Below are 10,372 nucleotides of genomic sequence, written 5' to 3'. Positions count from 1 at the left end.
TATTTAATGCATTAAAAGTCAAGATAAAGACGGCTACATCTGTATACTCACAGTTAGGCATGGTTCACACGACCTATTTTCAGGCGTAAACGAGGCGTATTATGCCTCGATTTATGCCTGAAAATAGGGCTACAATACGTCGGCAAACATCTGCCCATTCATTTGAATGGGTTTGCCGACGTATTGTGCAGATGACCTGTAATTTACGCGTCGTCGTTTGACAGCTGTCAAACGACGACGCGTAAATTGACTGCCTTGGCAAAGAAGTGCAGGGCGCTTCTTTGCAACGTAATTTGAGCCGTTCTTCATTGAACTCAATGAAGAGCAGCTCAAGATTTATGAGCGTCACAGATGCCTCGCATAATGCGAGGAGGAGCTTTTACGTCTGAAACGAGGCAGCTGTTTTCTTCTGAAAACAGTCTGTCATTTCAGCCGTAAAAGCCTCTCATCGTGTACACATACCCTAAATCTTAATCGAACAGATAATATTTTCTGCAGAGACACGATGTTATTGGGACTACAAGGAAAAATGTATTACATTTTCAGATATATTATACAATAGTACAGTGCGTAACAAAAAAAGAGAATTTTCATAATATACAGAGAAATATTTAAAAAGGTGTTTTTTCTTTTAATAAAAAAGGATATAAATAACAGAAAATGGAACACTCACCGACACAAAAGCTTTTTCCATATATGAATCATTCAAAGTCTCACACAGTTCCTCCCTTTTTCTGGCATTTTAAATCCATTTTTTCCCTCCATTCCACTGGCTGATGATGTCACTGAGAGGAGGCTGTTTATATGATAATGAAGCGTACGCCTCACCTCATCTATATATAGTACTGCTGAGAAACTCTAAAACTTCCGTATTTTCTTTTGGAATCTCCTAGAGATAAAATATTACATGCAATCATTTGTGCATACATTAATCAATCAGAGCATATCAAACACTACTATAATATGGCCATAATTTTGGCCAATAGTTCATTCCTGGTGGTTCCTGTGGGTGTGTTTCTGTGGGCAAGTCTTTGTAGGTATGTCATGTGATTTTTACTTCTCCTAGTTCTGAACTGGAACTAAATAAGGTCCTTCCACACCGCCAGCTGTAACATCTGAAACAGAAAATAATATAAATATACACCATTTAACAAGTGCATACACGCACCATATGTACAAGCATTTTGCAAAAAACTAGTATTACAAAACCAAAGAAGGGCGGACTGTGTTCTCTACATTAGCTGGAGGAGGTCTAAAGAGTAAGAACCTCCCATCCCAAGGGGTTTTATTAAGATGGGAGGACCACACCATTTGCTCCTCCAAGTCAATGTGAGAAGACCAGAGAAACTAGTCTGCTGGCTAATCCCTTAACGGGACATTGCCTGGCAGTCAGTAGCTCCAAGCTTAACCCTTTCATGTCGCTGATCTGTAGATCTACATTGGGAAATGGTCTTTAAATATAGCGCCCGCTCAGAAGCAGAGTGGGCGCCATAGCCGCCGGGTCTCTGCTGTGTTGCAGAGCAGGGACCCAGAGGCAATTCATGTGATCAGAAAAATTTCTGATTGCAAGCATCTAACCCCTCAGATGCCGGTGTCAGATGTGACCACCGTCATCTGAGGGGTTTTCACTGCCCCTTTTGCTTCAGGTGTGGTCACTGTCTCTCGTGCCGTGATTCTTTGTCAGAATGTGTGGGCAATTACCTCGACGCCTGGGTGAGGATTTTATCTAATGCTATACCCTGGCCTTAGTGATAAAATCTTCAATCCATACTTCTGGCACCTTGGTGAGCATAGAGCCTATTAAAAATTTGCCTTAGGTTGGACATCCTTTGATGACCAGAGATAGACATTCCTTAAGAAAACCAAAGCTTTTCTTCTTAAGGGGTTCTAAATCGGTCAACCTAATTTTGATTAGGAAACTGAAATTACATATTAACCCAACACCTCACGCCTTAAAGGTAATGTGTTGCCAGCAAAACATGTTTTTTTTTTTTTAGTTAAACAATTAGTGTGTAGGTGATTAAACATTGTTCTAATTTTTTTATTTTTTTCACGAGTCAGGAAATATTATAAATTGGATTCAATTTATAATATTTCCCAGCACTGGTCACTAGATGGAGCACTTCCCAAAATTGCAGCATTGCATGTGGTAAAGCAACCACATTGCTTTATGCTGCAAAATTGGGAAAAAATCCCTCGCTCTAGTGAGCTCTCAGAATCCCCCCCTCCTTTATCCTGGCTAGTGCCGGGAGAAACGATGGGTTTGAACGGTCTAACCTCCTACACTGTGTGTCGCCATTTTTGAGCTAACACACAGTGTAGAAGGTTTACATACACTAGTAAAACACACTGAAACACGAACATACATAGAAATCACTTACCTGCTCCAGTCACCGCCGCTCCCTCCGGTCCGTCCGCTCCATCTGCTGCCGCTGCTCCATGTGCACAAGTCCGGAAGCCGCGACCGGAAGTAGTAATCTTACTGCCCGGCCGCGACTTCCGGTCCACAGGAAAATGGCGCCGGACGGCGCGCATTTCAAATCGGACTGTGTGGGAGCGGCGCATGCGCCGTTCCCGCACACACGGCGTACACCAAAGTGGATGGAACGGGCCCCGTTCACAGTCCCTATGGGACTGGAGCTGCCGTATTCCATGTCTGTATGTGTCGTTAATCGACACATACAGAAATGGAAAAAAAAATGGCAGCCCCCATAGGGAAGAAAAAGTGTAAAAATAGAAAAAAGTAACACACAAACACACAAATATATATAAACGTTTTTAATAAAACCCTAACATACAACTGATATAAAAAAAAAAATGTTGGTGACACTGTTTCTTTAAGACATGGTATGGGATCATTGATATAGTCATCAATAGCCCAAGCCAATCTCGGCCACTTTTCCCTTGCGCAATAACCCTTCTGGGTTGCCATACTCTATGCCCTTTTTATTTTGGATAGTGAAGTCATATTGTTGCAAGGCTAAACTCCATCTCAGCAGCTTCCTGTGATCACCTGCCACCCTGTGTAACCAAATAAAGGGGTTGTGGTGGGTCACTACTGTTAATCTGCTCTCATAGAGGTATGCCTGCAATTTCTGCAAGGGCCATACAATGGACAAACATTCCTTCTCTACAGGGGCATAGGCAAGGTAACAGCTGCAGTCGCGTACTGCCGCTGTTCCTCTCCTTTGGACGGCCACGACGAGGACTCCTGGCTTCCTGCCAGGTCTCTCTCCTCGGAGATGCCAGCTCGCGCAGCTGTCCTGTCCTGGACTCTCTCCTAAGGCAAATACTAAAAGTTTCCTATTTAATCCCCAGATCACCCTGGACTACAAAAATGGCTCCACCCCCACTCCTTGACTGAGCGTTGTTGTTGTCTTTCCATGTTCGTATTGCAAACGGTCCCTTAGTTCTTCCTGCTCCCAGTGTTCCCGTATCCTGCTTCCTGTATCCTGTTGCTGTGTTTGTTTCCTGAGCCTAAGCCTTTAGTTGGAGTCGCGTGAGTAATCCGCCACGTCTGGTATCATCTGCCACGTCTGGTGTCATCTGCCACGTCTGTTATCATCTGCCATGTCTGGTATCATCTGTCATATCTGGTGTCATCTACCACGTCAAGCTCCATCTGTGCTGAAGCCTCTGCTACACATCGTGTCTGTCTGGACTCCTACAGGTACTCTTGTGTTAAAGACTTTGCACAGACTATAAATAGATTGTTGCTTGGCCAGCAGCTACTCTGCTACAGCGGAGCGGCCTAATGGGTCCACATACCTCTAGATTGTGACAGGCCACCTCCCTCGGTAGAAACTTCCTACACCACAAACTTGTGAGTAAAATCTGTGCTTTGCAAGACTGGAGCACTGGCAAGGGCAGTTTTAAAAACTGCCAGAGAACTCTGCAGTTGGCAGTCCATATAAATATTTAACATAGTTTCTTCTTGGTGAAGTCAGTTAAATGTTTTGCTATGTCACTACAGTTAGGAACAAATTTCCTATAGTAGCCTGCAGTCCCTAAATAGAACATAAACGGCTTTTTGGTTTTGGGAGTTGGTCAGGCTGAATATGCCTTCAATATTCTCTAGCATTTTGTTAACCAAGCACTGAAAAGTTGAAAAGGGCAATACCTTGGACAGTACAAACAACATGGTTACTCTGCATCTCCTGAAACATGAAATAAATGTGCAGGTGCTAATAATATATGTGTACCTTCCATATTTTTGATACATTTTTATTATTTTAAATATATAGTGTATAGTCTATAGTATACAGTGTAAACAACGTGTGCAGGCCCATCTGCCATGACAAGACGACCTCATACATGGGGTTTCTACACTGAATATTAGGTCTATGTAATAGGAGACTTACCTCTCTCTTGAGACTAAGCAGACAAAATGAGCTCAGGGTAGGTAGGAGTCATTTTTTTCTGTTCTAAATAAAACCAAAGCTTGATAGGTAGAAGAAGAGCACAACTAAGATGGAGTGCGTCACCACCTCTCAAATAGACAATACAAATGAAATAAATGTGCAGGTGCTAATGTCCTGTGAATACAATGCAACATATTCTAAGACAAAAAGATTCAGATGCACACTGCTGGCGCTAGGATATATACAGTATATGTAACTTCAATATTTTTTTATATATTTTTATTACTATTTTAAAATGAGTTATTGCTATATTTATTATACTTATAAATGTGAGGTTCCTAGCGCTCAGTTTGATCAAATTGTGCGAGCCCACCTGCCACAACATGCTGACCTCATACAGGGGGTCTCTACACTGAACATACCTATATAAAGGGAGACTTACATCTCTCTTGAGACTAAGCCCACAAAATATATTAAATATGTTGCTGACTCCATGTGCACTTTGCCCTATATTGTCTAATGTTTGCTACAAGTATTTCTCAATAATAACTCAAAAGATGCATGTAAGCGCTAATGCTGGGTTCTCATGTTGCAGCAAAAATGTGTTTTTCACACGAATTATACAAAAACCGTACCATTTTGCTGCAATGTTTGTGAAATTGTGGAAAAATGGCACAATTTTTACACGATTCGTGTCAAAAAAATTACCTTTAGCGCTCACATGCAGTTTTTTAGATATTATTGAGAGATACTTGCATCAATCATTAGACAGCATAGGGAAAAGTGCACATGGAATCAGGGAAATGCAAAGACATCGCAGGCAATGGAGGCAAGTAGAAGGTATGCATGAAATAGACTAGGAAACAAGAAGGTTGGCTAGCTGTTGGGAAAAAAAAAGCTATAACAAAGCAAAGAGACACAAGCAGTTACTGTAACAATTACATGAGAGAGCAGTACTAAGAAGAGAACTTACATGTATTCCAGGAGTGATGAACTGGCAGTTTGCAGAGTCAGTCAGGCAGGCTGTGAGTACAGGCAGCTATAGCAGAGATACACACCCCCACTCCTTGCAGTCCGTCTCCTCTGCTCTGTAACTAGAGACAGAATTTACATGACAACCGGTAGTGCACAGCAGTTTACAGAAAGGGGGATACCTATTGGCAGAAACTTCATACAGACTTTGCAAGGATAAAACAGAATTATTTATGAAGAAACAGAATTGGAAAATTGCTAGATATGAGATATACTATTAGATTAGAGCACAAGTTGTATGAAAAGTTTATGTCCATTTAAAGTCAGTACTAAAGAAATTAATTTTGTATGCTTCAGAGTTGAAGTGTAACAATGACAGTTCCAAAAATGCAAATTATTACCATATCCCGTCATTCAAACTTTTGAACACAAGACGTATTATCTTTGTCCATGAACCCCAGGAATAATACTCACCCAATTGTATTGCCCATTTTAAGCACTGGATTCAGAATACTTAAACAGCTCCCCATGTTCTCATAAATTGCTTTATTTTATACCAGGGGTAAGGGCAATGCTCCAGACCTGTCTTAAAAGTCACCCGTCTACCTTCAAATGGTTTCTGTAAAAACTGACCTTACAAACCTTTTAAAAATGGACTTTGGGTGTCCCTTCATAAAAAAGGCAAGTCCATACTTTATTTGTGACATAGGAAAGATTTATTGCACTTTTTCCACAAAGAGTCAAACAAACAATTAAAGACTACTTCCAACTGACAATATGGTTTCAGGAACAAACATTTTTGAAAGAACCTCCAATTATGTGAATCACATTCCCATTGTCACGATCTAGGGGTATGTGGACCCCCTAGGTCGCTCCACCATAGCGGAGAGGCAGCTGGCCAAGTCACAGTCAATGTAAAAGTCTATGTAGCGTCCATGGCCACGGGCCGTCGGGTTTACTCACCTCCCGACGTCCGCAGCCTTGGATCCGTGAGCGCTGGTCCCCATCTCCTTCATGGGAGACGCTCACTTCCGCTCCGGTCTGCTGTGTCCCGTAAAAATGCCAGCGTGCGCACAAAGAAAATCATCATCATCATCAACTGCCATGATTTCCTGGTCTATAAGAAGGCCCCAGGCCTTCTGATCCTTGCCTGAGCGTTGTTAGTTTTCCCAGTATGTCTTGCAAATGGTCCCTTTGTGTTTCCCGTTCCAGTTGTTACCCGTGCCTTGTTACCTGTTCCTGTATCCCGTGCTGTTCTTGTTCCTGTGCCTATTAGTGTCAGAGTCGTGTCGCGTCCTGTGTCATCTGCCACGTCCGGAGGAACTCGCCACGTCTAGTGCAACCTGCGGCACCTGTGTCATCCGCCACATCTGGCGTTACCTGCTGCGCCCTTCCCCGTCTGTCCCAGAGCTGTGGCCACTGTCTGGACTATCCAGGTACCCTTGTGCGAGACATTGTATTGGTGACATTTCCTGTTGTTTGGCCAGCTGCCTCCCCGCTACTGCGGTACGGCCTAGTGGGTCCACAAACCCGCCTCGTCACAGTACGCTCAGGCCATGGACCCCGCTGGTCAACCTGAGACCTTGACGACACAAGTCATGCTGGCCGAGATGGAGGATCTCCAGTCACAACAAGACCAACTCCTCCTGTCAGTGAACGCCATAGCCCATCGGCTGCTTGTTCCTACCACAGTCGTCACCGCACCCATTCCTGCTGTTCCCCCTGCTACACTTCCTGTCTGTACCGGTACCGATCCCCTTTGCTTCCTGCCGCTATTTCCACACTATGACGGAGACCCGAGGTCCTGCAGGGGATTTTTGAATCAATGTCTGATCCACTTCAGACTACATGCCAGGTCCTTCTCTTCGGATGACGTCAGGATCGCCGTCATCATCTCTCTCCTTACTGGCAAAGCCCTGGCATGGGCTAATCCTCTGTGGAAATATCAGGGACCAGAGAACCGTAACTTGCAGTGCTTCTTACAGACCTTCCGCTCGATCTTTGAGGAACCTGGGAAAGTTTCTTCGGCTGCTGCATCCTTGCTGACCCTACACCAGGGATACCTCTCCGTGGGCGAGTATGCCATTCAGTTCCGTATCCTGGCTGCTGAATTGACCTGGAACAACGAGGCTTTGGTGGCCACATTCTGGCAGGGACTGTCTTCAGGGATTACGGACGAGCTGGCTGCTCGCGATCTGCCATCTACTCTGGACGATCTTATCCTACTCGCCTCCCGGGTTGACATGAGGGTCCGGGAGCGTTCCCAAGAGGTTCTCCGGGAGAGAGAACTTCCCAGGCTGGATTCTACTTTCCAGCAATTCTCCTCAGTCGTCCCACCAGAGGATCCTATGCAGAGTAACTATGTCAAATTGTCTACCAAGGAGAAACAACACAGACGCACTTCTGGACTTTGTTTGTATTGCGGCCAAGGAGGCCATATTGTGCGTCTGTGTCCCCAGAGGCCTGAGGGACCCCATTACCTAACAAAGCATTCTGTTCCAAGTTGACTATTCCTGTGACCCTAGTATCCGGCGAAAGGATGCATCAAGTTTCTGCCTTGACTCTGGTTCTGCTGCAAACTCCATCCAGAAAGTGGATCATCTTCAGTTTCCCACAGTTCCCCTAGAGACGTCTTTGGCTGTTGCCTCAGTTAATGGACTGCCTCTGTCTGATCCCTTTGTTTCTAAAGACAAGCCGTTGAAGCTCCAGGTTGGAGTCCTTAATTTTTAACTGATTTATTTCCTTGTTTTGCCCAAGGCCATCAATCCTGTTCTGCTGGCCCTGCCTTGGCTTCGACTACATGCCCCAGTTCTGGACTGGAATTCTGGAGAGGTTCTCCAATGGGGCTCCAAGTGCTTTGGTCGTTGTCTGTTGCAGATCCATCCTGTCAAGCCTTCTCTGCCTCAGTCATTGGCGGGACTGCCTCCCCAGTTATCTCAGTATGCAGATGTTTTCAGCAAAAGGGAGGCAGAGACGCTGCTTTCACATCGGACTTATGACTGCCCCATTGAACTGGTTCCTAATGCCTCTCTCCCCCGTGGTCAAGTATATCCTCTGTCCTTGCCAGAGTCTCTATCCATGTCAGCCTATATCAAGGAGAATCTGGAGAGGGGTTTCATACGAAAGTCTTCCTCCCCGGCCGGGGCTGGAGTCTTCTTCGTTAAAAAGAAGGACGGATCCCTTCGACCCTGCATTGACTACCATGGTCTCAACCAGATCACGGTCAAGAACAAATACCCGTTGCCACATATGTCTGAGCTATTTGATCGCATACGAGGAGCAAAAAAATTTTCTAAGCTAGACCTACGGGGTGCTTATAATCTAGTCCGGATTCCCTGGGGTGATGAATGGAAGACGGCATTTAACACCCGGGACGGGCACTACGAATACCTAATGATGCCCATCGGACTGTGCAACGCTACTGCAGTGTTTCAGGAGTTTGTTAATGATATCTTCCGAGATCTCTTCTATGTCTGTGTTGTTGTTAATCTCGATGATATTTTGATTTTCTCCCAAGATCCGACGACTCATCGGAGGCATGTCTGTCAGCTTCTACTACGATTAAGGGAGAACCATTTATACGCCAAGCTGGAGAAGTGCGTCTTTGAGAAGAGTTCTCTGCCCTTCCTCGGCTACATCATCTCGGATCAATGTCTCAAGATGGATCCTGAGAATGTGAAAGCTGTCCTGGAGTGGCCACCTCCTCAAGGCTTAAGGGCCATACAGCGGTTCCTGGGATTCGCCAATTTCTACCGGCAGTTTATTCCAAACTTCTCATCTCTGACGGCTCCCATCTCTACCCTTACCAAGAAGGGTGTGGACTCCAGAGGCAGAGTCCGCATTTATTAGCCTCAAGAGAGCCTTCACTTCAGCTTCGATCCTCCATCATCTTGAAGTATCTTAGCAGTTCTCACTGGAAGTGGACGCTTCCTCTGTTGGTGCAGGTGCACTTCTGTTCCAGAGGAGTTTCAAAGGAAAGGCAGTAGTGTGTGGCTTCTATTCTAGAATTTTTTCTTCTGTTGAGCGCAATTACTTTATTGGAGATCGGGAGCTACTGGCCATCAAATTGTCTCTGGAGGAGTGGAGACATTTTCTAGAGGGCGCTGCTCACCCCATCCTTATCTTCACCGACCACAAGAACCTTACCTACCTTCAGTCTGCTCAACGACTGAATCCCCATCAAGCCAGGTGGTCACTGTTCTTCACCCGTTTCCAGTTTGTGCTCCACTACCGTCCCGCGGACAAGAATGTGAGGGCCGATGCCCTGTCCAGATCGTTTGAGACGGAAGACAGGGTGGAGTCCCTTCTGACTATCATAGACCCATCCTGCATCGTCACTGCTAATCCACTGCATGTTAGAGACATCCCTCAAGGGAGGACTTTTGTTCGGTTGGCAGACAGGAGAAGAATTCTCCGCTGGGGAGACAGTTCTCTACTAGCTGGGCACGCTGGTGTCCGTAAAACCAGAGACCTGATTGCTCGTCACTTCTGGTGGACCACGCTACCTAAAGATGTTCTGGACTTTGTCTCTTCTTGCACGGTGTGTGCTTCTAACAAAGTTACTCACTCCAAGCCTGCCGGTCTGCTTCAACCTCTGCCTGTACCCAATGCCGCCTGGCAGCACATTGCTATGGACTTTGTCACAGACCTTCCCCCCTCAGCAGGATGCAATACTGTCTGGGTGGTACGGACCGGTTCTCTAAGATGGTACATTTTATCCCGCTAACCGGCCTACCTTCTTCTCCTCGACTGGGGAGTCTCTTCATTCTACACATCTTCCGCTTGCATGGCTTGCCTCTTCACATTGTGTCCGACCGGGGGGTTCAGTTTACTTCAAAGTTCTGGAGAGCCCATTGTAAACTCCTGAATGTGAGATTGAACTTTTCCTCAGCTTATCACCACCAGTCTAATGGGCAAGTCGAGAGGATAAATAAGATCTTGTAGAATTATCTCCGCCACTTCATCTCTTCACAGCACAATAACTGGGTACAGCTTCTTCCATGGGCCGAGTTCTCATACAACAACCACACAAGTGAGTC

General features: G+C 45.3%; 1 long non-coding RNA gene across 1 annotated transcript; it reads right to left on the bottom strand.

Moving 5' to 3' along the window:
* Window positions 1–606: 606 nt before the first annotated feature.
* Window positions 607–4,424, bottom strand: LOC142652804 (uncharacterized). Its single transcript, XR_012847932.1, has 2 exons — window positions 4,362–4,424; window positions 607–1,115 (listed from the first exon to the last, which is right to left on the bottom strand). It is a non-coding gene; the product is annotated as an uncharacterized LOC142652804 (long non-coding RNA).
* Between the last annotated feature and the right edge of the window lie 5,948 nt (window positions 4,425–10,372).

The sequence above is a fragment of the Rhinoderma darwinii genome, chromosome 5 (genome assembly GCF_050947455.1).
Source record: "Rhinoderma darwinii isolate aRhiDar2 chromosome 5, aRhiDar2.hap1, whole genome shotgun sequence".
Classification (NCBI taxonomy): domain Eukaryota; kingdom Metazoa; phylum Chordata; class Amphibia; order Anura; family Rhinodermatidae; genus Rhinoderma; species Rhinoderma darwinii.
This window is presented reverse-complemented; position numbering and strand designations above follow the sequence as displayed.